This window comes from Orbicella franksi, chromosome 8 (assembly GCF_964199315.1).
Source record: "Orbicella franksi chromosome 8, jaOrbFran1.1, whole genome shotgun sequence".
NCBI classification, from domain to species: domain Eukaryota; kingdom Metazoa; phylum Cnidaria; class Anthozoa; order Scleractinia; family Merulinidae; genus Orbicella; species Orbicella franksi.
The window spans coordinates 19,520,473-19,535,933 of NC_138152.1; the positions used below are offsets into that span (position 1 = coordinate 19,520,473).

At 38.5% G+C, this 15,461-nt stretch overlaps 1 pseudogene across 1 annotated transcript; it reads left to right on the top strand.

The window, feature by feature from the left end:
• The first annotated feature begins 209 nt into the window (after window positions 1-209).
• On the top strand, window positions 210-15,055 carry LOC145495190 (uncharacterized; annotated as a pseudogene). The gene is made up of 19 exons (XR_014050382.1): window positions 210-420; window positions 1,484-1,575; window positions 1,774-1,808; window positions 1,957-2,428; window positions 3,721-3,741; window positions 4,375-4,626; window positions 4,785-5,081; window positions 5,280-5,395; window positions 5,661-5,726; window positions 6,130-6,275; window positions 6,562-6,852; window positions 7,356-7,477; window positions 7,663-7,816; window positions 9,646-9,756; window positions 11,280-11,458; window positions 11,816-11,938; window positions 12,741-12,811; window positions 13,843-13,883; window positions 14,141-15,055. The product of XR_014050382.1 is annotated as an uncharacterized LOC145495190 (transcript).
• The last annotated feature ends 406 nt before the right edge of the window (window positions 15,056-15,461 follow it).

Here is a 15,461-nt window from a genome sequence, read left to right on the forward strand (position 1 = left end):
GAGGTTTATATGGTTGGCTTCCCTCCAATGCACAAGCGTTCATAAAATTCCCGACTTTGTGAAACTAAGAACTTCTCAATTTTGCATGAGACCCAAATGCAGTGGCTATTTGCAAAAATTTTAGGGCCCTACTCTTTTCACTTTTCACCAGAATCGACGAAATTTCTCTTAATGACCAAAACAATTCAAATTCTTTGACTTCTTGATTTCCGCCTCTGCGCACAGGCCCAATTTGTAAAGGTCGACGTCACGCTTGACATAACTATAGACAGTATTTGTTTGTGCGATGTGCGCGACTACCTCAACTTGTTTTCATCTCTCCTACTGAAACCTGGCTGACAGCACACCAAATTTCGTAGATCAACGGACCTTGCATTGACAACTAAAGCGTTGTGGGATAAACAGGATTCAACTGAAAAGGTAATTAGTTGTTTCGGTGTTTACGTTACTGAACTCGCCAGTCCTTTAGTCTCCACAGTTTTAAACGGATAAAATATAAGAAATAATGTACAAATTCATTTCTTTAAAGTACGTCTTTTTGTCGAGTAGATGCATGCATTGGTTTCTAAGTTTTGCTTGACAGAAGTGTTCTTTATATCGTCTTTTCTACAGCAAATCTCAATCAGGATTGCAATGAAAATCTTCCTAAGCTGGGGTCAGACGAATGAGTAGATTATAAAACCTCCAAAGGAATCTTTCAGCATAGCATTTGCACCTAGTCTAGTACAATAACATAATCTACAGATAAGGACCCAAAATCCGAAATTTTACAATTCGGGAACAAAATTATCTTAAACTAACGGAAACTAAATGCAAGCCCGTAGTTTTCTGAAAATAATTTAATTAGTGAAGTGAATTTTAAAACCATCACCAAATTCTGGCGCGCTTCCAAATTTTTGTCTTTGCGCAGAATTTTTAGCAATATGTGTGCGATAAAGCATCGCGATAAAAGGCGGTGTATGCTAATTGTTTTTCCTTCTAATTGACCTTGTGGTTGCTGACAGTCTTTCGAAATTACTGAATAGAAAAGGGAACGAATGGAACTTACATCACTGAACGAAGGGTTAGATAAAGTCAAAAATGCGACATGGACAGTAAAATAGACTTATTGTGTCACGATGGTCCAGTTTATAAGTACATTTGAACCGCTTTACAACATTATATGGCAAAACTGATTTCTGTCGACTCTGGGCAAATTTCTTCCATCTGATTATTGATATGCTTTCGTGTGTGTCCATTCGTGTGGACATTTTGGCACTTAATGCAAACAGGAAGCAAATTGAAATTTAGAACAGCTTCATCAAGGCCAAATCTGTATCGAGAAAATAAAGATGTTGTTGTTGTTGTTGTTGTTGTTGTCTATTTCAAGGTATATTAAACAAAATGTTTTAGTGACGTTCATAAGCCTCTTGCAGAAATTTTCTTGAATGTATTTTCCTTACTATGCATCGCAGTATCGGTGTCTTGTGTTCTTTTTCGCCAGATTGACTCGCTTGTGTGACGAACCATTGACACATGGGAGCAGTTCAAGTTCTTGGCATTCTTCTTGTCTTGTGCATTAACTTGGCTCATTGTGGTAGATGGTTTTGTTTTTGGAATATTTACTGAGCATCTAAGAAATACCAAACGGTTTAATCAACCACACAACTTAGAAAGGTGCTGGCCGGAGAACCTTTGGCAGAATGCCATGCAATAGCATCCCTGTGCTACAGGAAGCAGAGAAATGAAATTTCCAGAGCGAGCTAATTTTTTCCTGTCTCTGATTTTTCACCGGGGAATAACTTTACACAAACGGACACTCATTCAAGGTGGGTTGCGTGAACGCGGACAAATGTATGACACATTTCAATGTTCTAAGAAAAAGGTCTCAACTTAAGCCATATTTGAATTGTTGACCACTGACATTGAGTCATGTCTTAACTATTTACTGCTGATGTTTTATTTTTCTTATTTCAGCTGCGTGCAGGCAATACCTCCCGTTAACGCTTCTGCAAAGAATTCTTCCTGCATATATTACACCTACAACATTAAAGGAGGTTTGTGCGAGGATATAATTACTAGTTTGTACGTGTTTGGTGATAGTGATACATTGAGGATAAGTGAAATGGATACCTCCAGATTTCGAGGTTATTTAGATGTCTTTGAAGTAACGGATGAGTGCAGACCGCTTATGAGAGATTTGTATTGCCGTTATCATTTCCCGCCGTGCGATATTTCAATGGACAAGCCTCGTGCCCGTAAAATTTGTCGCAGAACATGCGAGTATCTGGATCAAGAGTTGTGTGAGAAAGAAATGATTTTAATCAGAAAGGCAGCAGAGACCCCTGGATCCTTGTCAGCAGCTGGGCAAAACATGATCAACTGCGCTTATATGACGTTGCTAATGGCGGAGATGCTCCTGAATGTTATCAATACTATCCAATATCGGGTGAGTATATCTAGGTTTACATAAGCATAAGCAAAAATAGGTACGCAGTGCGTACATGGTCGGACATGTAATATATGCATATTACGTTGTTAACAGTAATAAGTTTTGTAGTGATCCTTCGTCATTTTATTTGAAACATGAACTATGCATATATAAATATCAAACCAACTACTAAACGAATTTATTTAAAGACAGTGAGTCTTTAAAGAACAAGTTAAGAAGCTTGCTCAGATGACAGCTCAGATGGTATAAATATGGAATGATTTCTGTCTTGTTAAACCTTATCTTGCCAAATTATACTTGTTTGCACTGACAAGTCTGTTATGCTGAAAATGTGAAGTAGGCTAGGCCAATAAGTTGTAACCATTTCAGTGTCCTACAAGCAGAATAAAAGAGGGTATGAATTATAATCATTATAGTTTATTAGCAATTCTTTTATATCAAATGAGCTTTGACATTCCCTGCCAAACTTTCACTGAAGTGCAAGCTAATGTTAATTTCAGACACTTTCTATATGGCAATTTTCACAGAAGCAAAAAAGTTTGCCGAGTGCACTTTGACGGCAAGCTGTATAAAGAATCCCTTATTTGTAAGAACTTAGCCATAGCAGCAGCACTGGAAATCAGTCTATGGTGTTGATAAGCAATGTAAATTAGAGAGTTTGCTACACAGTGCTTTCCTGTGAGTTAGGAGTAAAAATAGTTTAACTGACATTAAAGTCAGTCACAACTGGGGGCTGGGTTTGTCTCAACGCAGTCAACACCGCTGGCAAGTCGAAGCCTTAATTCAGGGATATAAGCTTTATAGAAACGATACAAAAATATCGGTGTAAGCCATAGACGATTCATTTTCGTTATTTCGAAATAACGAATCACCCATTTCAGTACTACTGAATGAATCGATTTGAAGTAAAACAAGAGCAGCATAGCACACCAGAAGTTTGCCTTGAAGCATCCTCGATACTCCCTGAGAGCTAAATAAATGCTCTGCATACCGACAACAAGCTTTTACGTTGTGCTTTGGGATTTGTGCCCAAATTCAGTACAGATTGATTAAGCTTCTCACAACCAACTAATTCTAAGTTTCTCTAGGAAATAATCAATTACTGAATTAAATTACTCTGCAACCTGAACACATCAGAATCCGCTACAGGAAGAAATCAGATTCTTCAAACAATTCGTGTACTCGAAAAAGCTATAAACTTCCACTGGTGTTTCTGTGACTCGATATATCAAATAGAGATTGCTCCACAGCAATGAAGAAATAACCTTGTTTTCCCCGATTTTCCACAGGTGATGATACAAGAAGCACAGGTCTGTCCTCAATAATTAGACTTTTAATTTGGCAGTAATAAAACCTGTAAATATTACATTTTAGATGAATTTCACCTTGTCGATCTTTCGTAAACTTGATTTAGTTTGATATCAATAGTGCGCAATCCGTTACACACAAACTACCTTTAATTTACCTCAGTTTTGAAAAACGAATCAAACCTTACAAGTTTTTAAAGTAAAACACACACACACACACACTGTGGTAAGGTTGACACCAAGAACACTCTTCTCAATATAGCATACGGATGCAATTCAAATCCGTAAATAGCTACATTACATTCATTGATAAGAAATACAAAAGCTACAAAATGCATGCAATATTCACAGCAATAGTAATTTACTCCTTATCAGCGAGAGACGAGATCTGGTAGCTCCGTAGCATTTTGTTACAGTTTTACGAGTCATTTTAAGCTGAGTAGGTGAAAACTCCAAACTGTTAAATCTGGATGAAACCAACTTGATCCTGTTTTTCAAAAAAAGGATGAGAATCAGAACTGAAACTTTTGACTTTTCTATTTGGCGAAGCAAAAAGCTTTTCACCATTCAGATGCTCCCAGATTCACACGATTAATTTCGTTCTATAGCGGATCGCATAAGTACAATTCATTGCAGATTGTTTCTATGGCATTGGTGTTGGGTACCGTGGCAATGTAAACATCACCCGATCTGGTCGCACCTGTCAGGCGTGGAACTCACAATGTCCTCATCGTCATTGGCGTATTCCTCAAGATGTCACAGATAGACAGAATGACTTCAACATGTGTCGTAATCCAGATAGCAGTGCCCCGGATGGCCCTTGGTGTTATACCACGGACCCTAAAGTTCGATGGGAATATTGCAATGTGCCTAAATGTCCTCCAAGAGGTATATTGGACTCAATCCAGTGATAATGATAATTTCAATAGTTTTAAACGTTTTAACGCCCTTGAATAAATGACACCTAATGACTGTCTTCAGACCTTCAATGACCGACGATAGGAATCATCTGGCAAGTAAAATAACTTTTACTTTTGTGTTACTAGTTCCTGAAGAGTTGCCTACATTCCTAAGGAGTTATCCTCTCAATTCAACTGCAATTCACATTTCCTGGAATGACTTGCATCCATCCCGCCACAAAGAACAACTGCTGGGCTATCGAGTGAGGTACAGACGCCTTGGCTCTCTGCTGTATGAAGAAGCAAATACTACAAGCAATGTGACAGAGATTGTTGTTCTCAATCTTGTTGCACAGACGAAATATGAGATTGAAATAAATGGATTTAACGAAATTGGACATGGGCCAACTAGCATGATTCGGGTCATAAAAACTTTGTCACATGGTAAGCTGGAGATAATCGCTCTGATCTATGTAGATTTTATACTATATTTTTGAACCTTATATACGTTCACTCTCCATGAATTAAACTATATGGAGCATTCGTAAGTGCCATGCTGTCATTAAGTCTATTTGTTCCACATTCTCGTGAAATTATTGTGTCCTGTTTTCTTATTCTTTTAAATTTTGGTTTCATTTCCAGGTGAAGTAAGTATTGATGTAAATCTGCAGTTGATGATCGATGCAGAATTCAGCAGTGACCTTTTGAACCGTAGAAGCAGCAACTTCGTGGCAATGGAAGAAAACATCAAGGCTTCGGTACTATCTTTCATTTAATTGTAAACATGCGTATTACTTTCGAAACCTCTTGTTTGAAATATTGCGCAATGTACATGCATGTGCATACCTGTTAAATTTATGAACTTTCAAGCTGGTCCAGAGTTCCTCGCGGCGTCATGTAGAGTACAAATTTCAAGGGCGAACATTTATATTTCACGTAATCTTGAGTCCGCACTCACAGCTTCGAAAGCCGTACTCTGTTACAAACTCAAGACTGCTCAAAGAATTTTTTCTTTCTTTTTAGATAAAGCAACATTTCAATAAATCTTCAATTGTAAGAATATACGACGTGAAAAATTTTGCGGTTCAGGTATGTTCTAATAGATGGTACAATAGCGTGATGGTCCCCCCAACACCGTCTTACCATCCACCAACCAACTTAACTACAAAACCTTTAGACTTCTTTCAGATAATAGTATACTGATTCCAATAATCCAATAACATTTCTTGACACACTTATCAGTAATCTATGATGCAAATATCCAGTCACCGAATAAGGGTGTTGGGACAGTTAATATTGTTGTTTTGGTAATATATAACGTCATGTGCCACTGTTAATCAATTGTTGGAAATGTTTTGTTCTCATCATTTTAATTTTGACTGTATTAGGAGTAGCATCGATACATCGAAAGAAAGAGATGGAATCGTTACGAGCTACTTCACGTTGTAGTACATTTGTAGTAAAGCGCTTGTGTACTATTTTTTATAATTAGTAATGGAAGCGTGGAGGCAGACATCAGGGTCCTCGCCATTATGAACAAAAACACCACCGACAAAGGTGAAGCCATTGATCAATTAATCAGCGGACTGGATTTCTCAATGGCGAAAGGACTTAATGTTATGGCCATAGTAGTTCTTGGTAAGCAAGAAAATGCAGCAGTCATTGAAACGTGTCTTTTTTGTTCCCCCAGAACAGACGGCAATTTATTATTCCTGATGAAATATAGGTTACCTGCAACAGACCAGAACGGCATTTAAGGAGAGTAACAATATTACGTGACCAACATGTAAACTTTACCTCAATCTTTGAAGGAAAGAGAACTGTGTGATGCACCTGAAAGTAGAACGTAGTCTCTTTACTAACCGTACACAATTTCAGTGAAACCATATTGACTGTATGCTTTGTTACTTATTGAAACATCAAGAAAAACCTCCACCTCCTGAAGACTTGACAGTGACCAATGTACAGACTCGGTACATCGTGTTTGCCTGGGATCAACCAAAACATGGCAGCTTTTACCAGATACACAACTATACCATAGAAAGAAAAGCATCAGTCTCCGAGAACTTCACAGTAGTGAAGACACTGCCATACGATCAGACAAGAATGACTTTAAAGGATCTAGAACCTTCCACAGAGTACACCATTCGATTATCAAGCAACAACAGGTATGGACGGTCAGATGGTGTTTTGCTAACCGAAGGAACACTGCCAGGTAAGTGTTATCGCTGTCAAATCATCTAACTGGATAATAAACAGTGATATATTCACGTATTATACTAGATGCTCCGCTTGCGACCGCTCTTGTAAGCAACCAGTTACACCTATAGCTTTGATTGCCTTTGTACTCAGGAAGAGTAGGTTCAACTTCTAGTTACCATTCCTTTGTGACAATTAAGAGCGTGATTAAGCGCTTGCTTCACCCCCTCAAAAGCAGCCACAAAAATAAAAGAAAAAATCAAAAGAAGCCAAAACTTTCCAAACAGTACCATGTGAGCAACAGCATCAACAACAACACAAACAAGTAAACAAACAAACAATAAAAAGACCAAGAAAACGTATCAGTATTGCCCAAACTAGATGACTGACACTTGAGCCCTTTGAATGATAGGGTTTACCATTCATGCATACATTAACAATTTACGGTCATTTCAAGCTCAGAATAGTCAAGTATTACCGACAATATTGTAACCGTTTATTTACTTTTCGTATTCACAGACAGATTCTTCAGGAATTTAATCCTGATCATAGTGTTACCTCTGACATTAGCTGCTTTGTTCATCGTGGTTGTTTGCCTCAAGTTCAGACCAGCCTGTAAATCGGGTCCTGAAAAAGATGAGGTCAGTACATGACATACTTATCTTCAGTAACTGTCACAGTCGAATGTGTGCCACTTGATATTTCTTTCACGGTAACTGTAAAATAGGACTGTTTCCTTAGTTGCTTTTTTTTTCGTTTCAGTTCAAATCGTTTTCACAAAAATTATATGTCAAGAAAAGAAACGGTATTCCCCTCTCATTTCTAGATGGAGCTTTGGATGCGGGGAGATTGGGTTGAGATTCGTAGATCAGATATTACTCTTCAGGAGAAGTTAGGGGAAGGTGCTTTTGGGGAAGCTTACAAAGGTTTGGTACGGATGGATGGAACATTGAGGGAATGTGCAGTGAAAAAGCTAAAAGGTAAAGATTCTGAGCTGTCTATATGTCAGTCACATAAATAAAGGTTTACCTCTTGACAGAACTGAGGACACCAAGTCCCTGTTCTTCAAAGCTACAATAATTACTTCAAAATTATTTTGAGCTGTCACAAGCAAAGTAAATGGCCAAATTTGAAATTTGTTCCAAGATGTAATGGCCGTCGGAAGGGGGGGAGGTGGTTGACACAGTTGTGTGGGTATGAGACACAGCAAAAAATCAGTTGCAAGATTGAGATATATTAAAAATAAACATATAAATAAATAAATAAATAAATAAATAAATAAATAAATAAGTAAATAATATGATTTACGTGTTTACCTTGTGGGAGTACGGGAAGGACAGTTGGCGATTTATCTTATATCTAAAGTTAATAAAAGATCTAGTGGCTCTGACGTTAGATGGAAGGCTATTCCACAAATTTACCCCACTGTAGCAGAAACTAGGTTTCAAAAAATCGGTACGGGGCTTAGGCAGAGCCAATTTGTCTTCACTATTGTTAAGTCCATAGTCCGTTCCTAAGGGTTTAAATAGGCCTTTCAAGTACTCCGGAGACTGATCAGTCAAAGTTTTAAACATCAATTTCAATTTTTTTCTTTTTCCTTCAGATATAGAGATTATCCCATCCCAGCTTGCCGCGGAGGGCGGTAGTGCTAGAATAGTAATCAGACTTGGTGATAACCCTAATAACGCGATTTTGTAGTTTTTGTAATTTGTCGGCTAACTCGTTGTTGAGACCGCCCCACACAGGACAGCAATAATCAAAATATGGTCCGTTAATAGCTCTATATAGCAATATAGCTGTATCTTCGCAAATGAGTGGCCTCAACCTTTTAAGTGCACCTATACCAGAGGAGGTAATCTTGGCAGTCTAGATTTACATGTTTGGACCACGAAAGATTTTGATCGACGTAGACTCCTAAGGATTTGGTGTGGAGCACTCTATCAATTTGGTGACATAAGCGAATGCTTACATTAAGCCACCCATGGAGGTTAGCTAGTTCAGTGTTTAGTGCTGATTCAAGCTCTGGTAAGCTACTGGCGGCGATGCTGATACTTGTATCGTCGGCGTACATTCGTGGCCTTGAGGCTTTACTCAGGCAGGCGGCAAATCGTTAATGTAAAACAGGAAAAGCAGGGAACCAATAAGGCTTCCCTGTGGGACACCAGAGGTAAGAGCACGCGCACCAAACAGCTCACCATTAACTAGACACTTTTGTCAACGATCGCTTAGACCGCTTAGATAGGGGTCAAACCTTTTTAGGGCCCTTTGTTCAATGCCATAGCTTGCTAGCTTTCGTAAAAGAATCTCATAGTCAGTGGTGTCGAAAGCCTTTTTTAAATCTATGAATATAACATCATTTATAAGACCGTTGTCAATATTGACAGACCAACTGTTCACGGAAGCTTCAAGCAAGGACGTTTTAGTGTGCTATGAAGTGATCTAAAGCCTGACAGTTGGTTGAGAGATCGTTATCATTGTAAAATTGGTCATAAATTATTCTTTCGAGCACCTTATACAAGGCGGGGTCGGCTGTTATCATTTTGTATGAGGCCGCGCTATTTGATCACGATACAGCAGAAGAAATGAGACACGAAAAAACAGAGGAAATAAGAGAGGAATAGAAGACGGTCAATTAGGAATTGCCCATTGAAATAGAAATCCTTTACCACGTAGTTCTTCTTTTTTCTTTTCTTTCTCTAAGGTTGCACATGTAGAAACAGGTAGAGGAACGTTTTACAGCTTGCTTTACAGTTTCCTAATGTTGCAAAACACGATTGAATAATTTAAACTGAACATTTTTTTACTTCAGCGAATGCTACAGAACTGGAGAGGCGGGACTTACTAAACGAGCTTCAAATCATGGTGACAGTTGGTGACCACCCTAACGTCATAAATCTTTTCGGTGCTTGTACAAGGAGTGGTATGTATAGTCAAGTCAGCTCTGCACAGTTTAGAATGATTAAATGTTTTATTGTTAAACGTCAGCCGAAAGAGACACTGTTCCCGACAAGGCAGCAGGCCCTGGGAACGAACGAACATTTCCCGCTTGTTTATAGCTTTCGTGATGTAACATTGCGTGCTCGTCAAGCTATTGCCCCGAGATCGATTTCAATTCATCACAAGAATATTGGCATATGGCTTGCGTAATCATTGAACCAAGCCTCGAATGACTTCTCGTTGTCTCCGCGTTAACCCCGTCCGATACAGATACTGATCTCGGTTCACTAGCTCATGGATAGATCTGAAAATAAGGAAACTTAAAAAAAAGTATTTACCTAGCTTCGTCCAGGATTACTTGAAATGATAAAGGTCAACTTAACTCTTGGATGTCATAAGGAACCGGTCTTTATTTGGGTGGGTCGGAGGATGTTCGGCTAAAGACAGTAACATTTAGCTTATCCCCCCTTTCAATGTTATTTCAATGAAGTGATCCCCCCTCATAGCTATTAATAAATTTCGTGATCCCCCAACGTCTTCGCACACATATTTATCTTTCGACGTGTATATTTAGTTCTTTTAACGTCCACATGCAAAAAAATGTTTCTATGATGTACTTACAGTATAATGAAGCTGCCATGGTGCAGTCTGTTCAACCGTGTCTTTTGCTAGTCTGGATCCCGGTATCTGATGTCAGTTGACATGCCATCACTGGGGCGGATACAGAATTTTAGAGACGGGGGTTTGAGATACGGATAGCCCTCCCTGTAGGGGGTCCGGATGCATTGTACCCTGAAAGACTTTTAAATTTGAGGTCCTCCGAAAGAGGATTTCCGGCATTCTGAGGCCAAGTCAGCGTGTTAGAATGTCTCATTTTTCTTTTAATTCTGGGAGCTCGACCGAAACCCCCGCCTAACCCCCCAGATCCGCCCCAACAGCAATCTAACCATCCCAAGTGCTTGGACACTGCAAAGTTACGTCGTTAGAGTGCCAAACAACTGTCCACCAAGTCGGTATGGGCATGTGACATTTAGCGGTAATTCGGCCATCTGATCCCCCCTTTTGAGCTCTCAGTTATGACTGATCCCCTGGCCGGCCCATTCTGTTATGCTAAAAATCAAATGATTCCCCCAAGCCTCCAAATCCTCCACCCTCCTTTCCCCAGACGATGAATAATGACCGGTCCCTGAGTGGAAAAAGCAGTAGCAGTAGTAGTAAACCGTATTCCCAAACTTAGTCTTACAATTTTTGCATTCTTTTTCTTCCATTTATTAACTTAACGTGGCCGATAATTGTTCTAACACAGCAACTTTCTAGCTTGATTTGGGTGAAAAGTTGTCGAAATGAGAGCTTTTTCCTGAACGGCAGAGGCCAACCCTTTCGCATGTCAGCTTTCATTGCTGAGGCAGCCGCAAAGCACGTGAGGGCTTTGTATAACTAATGTTACTGCATGTTGGTTGTATTAATGGTGACCTCTAAACATGTCAATATTTTGATCTTATCTAGACTCAATGTTGGTGGTCGTTCGCTTGGCTGAGAATGGTTGCTTGTTGCATCAACTGAAGAAAAGCAGAGGAAATCCATACATTAACGTTGAAGAAAAACAGGTGTGTCTCTCAGATATGGACAAAACCAGGATCGCAAGAGATGTAGCCAGTGGAATGTTGCACCTGTCTAATAAAAAGGTAAATATATGTTATTTAAAAGTTAAAACACTAAGATTAAAATTGATAGGAGGAGATGGTGGAGGAGTACTCTAGCGGAGTGCCAATTTATGGTAGTTAAGGTGGCTCATAACAGTTTCCAGCAATTTTCAGCACTTGGTCTTTGATGGGTTAATCCAATCCCTCGCCTTCAGTCAATGTTGCAATAATGGAAGCAAGCCATGGACTTATTCTTAATGCAAAATACCACCATGGCACTGCTATAACCCATTAAAAACAAAAAAAAAATCGTTTAAGAATCATGGGTTCGTTAGAGTGTGATTGAATATTGGATTCTGAGAAGGTCAAGTTTACTTGTTTTCTATTGTTACTTTGCAGTGTGTTCATCGTGATCTTGCAGCAAGAAATGTGCTTCTTGGCAAGAATAATGTTGCCATGGTTTCTGATTTCGGCTTGTCACGTGATGTGTATGAGAGTGGTGAATACGAAAATACATCTGGAGTATGGAAATGTATTTTTATGATTTCAGTCAAACTTCTCCTTCGCGGACACCCTCGGGACCTAGACAAAGGTGTTTGTCCACTTGCAGACAATTAGAAATGTACTTTTTGCACATAACTGGTTCTATAAAAATGTGTTTGTTCATGGGAGGTGATCCGGCGTTATCTAAAGTTTGACTGTAACAATGTTTTCTATCTTTGATCAGATAAAATCGATCTTATGAAGTGAAGTGCTAGAGAGCGGAAAATTAGTTTTGACACAGTGCTGTGAAACAACAAACAAAAGTCGTTTTAGTTACTTGAACTATATTTTGAAATCGGTACGTATAAAAATGATCCACGCAAAGATTTATTTAATTGAGAAAGTGATATCTTTCTCAAGGCTGGACCTTTGATCAATGGTTTTTTGAGGAATTGTCAGTTTCCAAATGTTTTACCGAGGTTTGTTGACTTGATTTAGTTAATATAAATTGGCTATTCATGCTCGATGAACTGATAAAACATTTCACTTATAATGGCCAAAAGTGTTTCAAATCAATCGTAATTTTCTTTCTTTTTTTTTTTAGAGTTGTCTTCACTCGTCACTTAAACTGTTATCACGAACACCTTCAGGAACGCTAAAATTTTGGGAGTAAAAAAACATAGCATCCTCAACCGCAACTATATGGGAGGATGTTATAATTTGTTCACGTCATTGCAAATGAACACCGAGTGAGGTCTAACTTATTCTAGTCTCCATAGCCTGCGTCAATTCAGTTTATTCTGTTAAGTTTTTTAATTCTCTGATCTCATTTCCAAACAAGGGAATGTTACCAGTTCGTTGGATGGCCCTTGAATCACTGGAGGATTATACTTACAACACTAAGACAGATGTGTAAGTTGAGCATGTTGTTTGAGAGCGCTCCACAAGCACAGATAAGCAAAATATTCCCATCATTAATTATTGATGAAAGAACAGCAGCTACGTAGTAGACACAAATTGTTCCGAAGCACGACGTCGTCAATAAAGTCAACGTTTTGACAGATTTTGAGCTAAACTTTGAATAAAGAGGACCAGTCAGTTATTTCTTGTTATAACCCACTGATAAATTTTCGCACGTTTTTATTGATTATACTCTACCTTACGTGTGCAAAAGTAAGGGGTCAGCTGGACAGTTTCCACTTAATTTGTAACCTTTAACTTTACATCGAAGAAAACAAAACTCGTTTTGTATAGTATCACAAATGTAAGCGGAAAGTACGAGAAAGTCAACAAAATATTTTGTCAACGCGTTTGAAGGTGAACGCAAAGTAACGAGTTGACAACGAAACTCCGTTCACCTTTGCCATGCAGCTGTTCACCTGAGCCAACTTCGCCTTCCACCTTAAACAGTTTTCAACGTTATACTCTAGTATTTTTGGACCTTTCTTTCAGTGAGAGAAATTAACGAAGCTACCATCTTAGTTGGCGACCCTTTATCCGACTTCCTTGCCACTCTTGAGCTCCGCGCACAAACATGACCAAGCTTCTTCGGTCAAGATGGCTGGATATGCTTGGTCAATAAAGGATTTATTATATGGCTTTCGGGGACATTTTTCTTTCGGGATATGGCGGGTAGTCCCGGGCGGGCAAGATAGCTCCATCTTGCCCGCTCGAGTAGCCAATTACAGCGCAGGATTTGATTAATCTTGCCCGCTCACGGAGCTAGCCATATAATAAATATTTATATTCGTTTCGAAAGATACTATACTGCAGGGTAATATAAGCTCGTGTTGTGCGAGTATCTCTTTTGGATTTCAGGACCTCAAAGACCCAAAGTTCTCTTGCCACAAAAAGGCTGTTTTCTAAAATTGTTACAGGATGAATGCCAATGGATGTAAGACGGGGCTTGTTCAGTTTACAAGCGCGTTACCTTTCTTTTGTAGGTGGTCCTTTGGTGTGCTACTATGGGAGATAGAATCCGGAGGTAAACTCTTCTCAGACTGAGTAATTAGTGTCAAAAGAATTAAAGTTATTAAACTGAATTAAAATAAACGAAATTTTGGTGAGGCTTTCTTTACCTTATTGCTTACGTATGGTGTCTTCTTTAGTTTCATTTAAGATGGAAAACGATCGCGAATTTTCATTTTTCAATAATATTGCAAAATATGTATTAAAATGTACCTGAGTTAATATTTACATTCGAGTTATTATTGATTACTTTACTGTTTGGTTCTTGTTAAGGTAAAATGCCGTATTCCGGTCTTGGAGGAATGGAGGTTGTGGAATTTATTAAGTCAGGAAAAAGATTAACAAAACCGGAAAGATGCCCAGATGAAATGTAAATAAGATATATATATATTTTTCAATTAATAACTTCTAAATGTATGCCTACTGATTACGATCGGGGAATCTAATAACGTTTTATTCAGACACATTATAGTAGCATGTTGTATTTAATGGCCTATGTATAGTAATTGCGTTCATTTAACTTTGCGTTCTTATATTAGTTTTAATTTCTTAGTATTTGATTGTTTATTGATGTTCTGTTCTTTTAGGATCTCTCCAGCTCCTAGGAGCTTCGTGGATTAATATAAACGACTGATTAATGATTTTTTTGCTTACTTGCTTGCTTGCTTGCTTGAATGATTGACTGATCATATTTTCAGTGTCTACGCTCACCACAAGATTTATCTTTCCAATTTATTGATGAAAAGCTACAGAAAACATCTTCCATAAGTGCCTTCTTCCCCTTTCCAATAAACATATGTATGACTTATATTTTTACTAGGCTTGAATTACATTGCAGGTGTACTAGTGGACTATTAACTTCAAGCGAATAGAGTTATAATTTACAGCGATTTTTTCGATCCTCGTTTCTTTTGTTTCTTCTTTGAGTGTGTGTCAAGCTTCAGTATGTAATACCATACGTTTACTTTCGAGTCCTTCCTTCTTTACTTTCTAGGGGAAACCGGACAGTGATTCGACCACTTTGTTCAGCTTTCAACCAATAAAAAAAAGCCACTGAACCTATCGAACTGACAATCTTAATATCTGACCATAGCAACTGCAAGACTACATGTGTAAAGTTATTCTGAAACTTTGTTAAGTAGTTCTTTGCTCAGATCAGTCACTTTCACGATCAGGATTTTTGGTGTTATCATGTTATCACGAGATCATGATGTTATGCTGGCGTCCAGACCCCTCAGAGCGGCCTTCATTCGCCGAGCTTGTGACGTCACTTGAGCTGGAGCTGCACAACAGAGAAGTAAGAAATGAAGCCGAGAAGTAATAAAATAGAAATAAAGTGAACAAATAAATGAAAAGAAAATATAACTTTTAAATCCAATCGATTTTTGCATTAAACGATTAAACAATGAGATTATGAGCTCGAGATTTCTATCGCGTGATATCACGCATAGAAATCGAGAGCGAAAACACTAAAGCCTGAGGCCTGTTTCTCGAAGGCCCCGGAAACTTTCAGGCCAGCAAAGCATTTTTAGTTAATCTGTACATATATAAAAACAGAAAGGTGTATAAGCATGAAACTTCTTGTATGTGAATA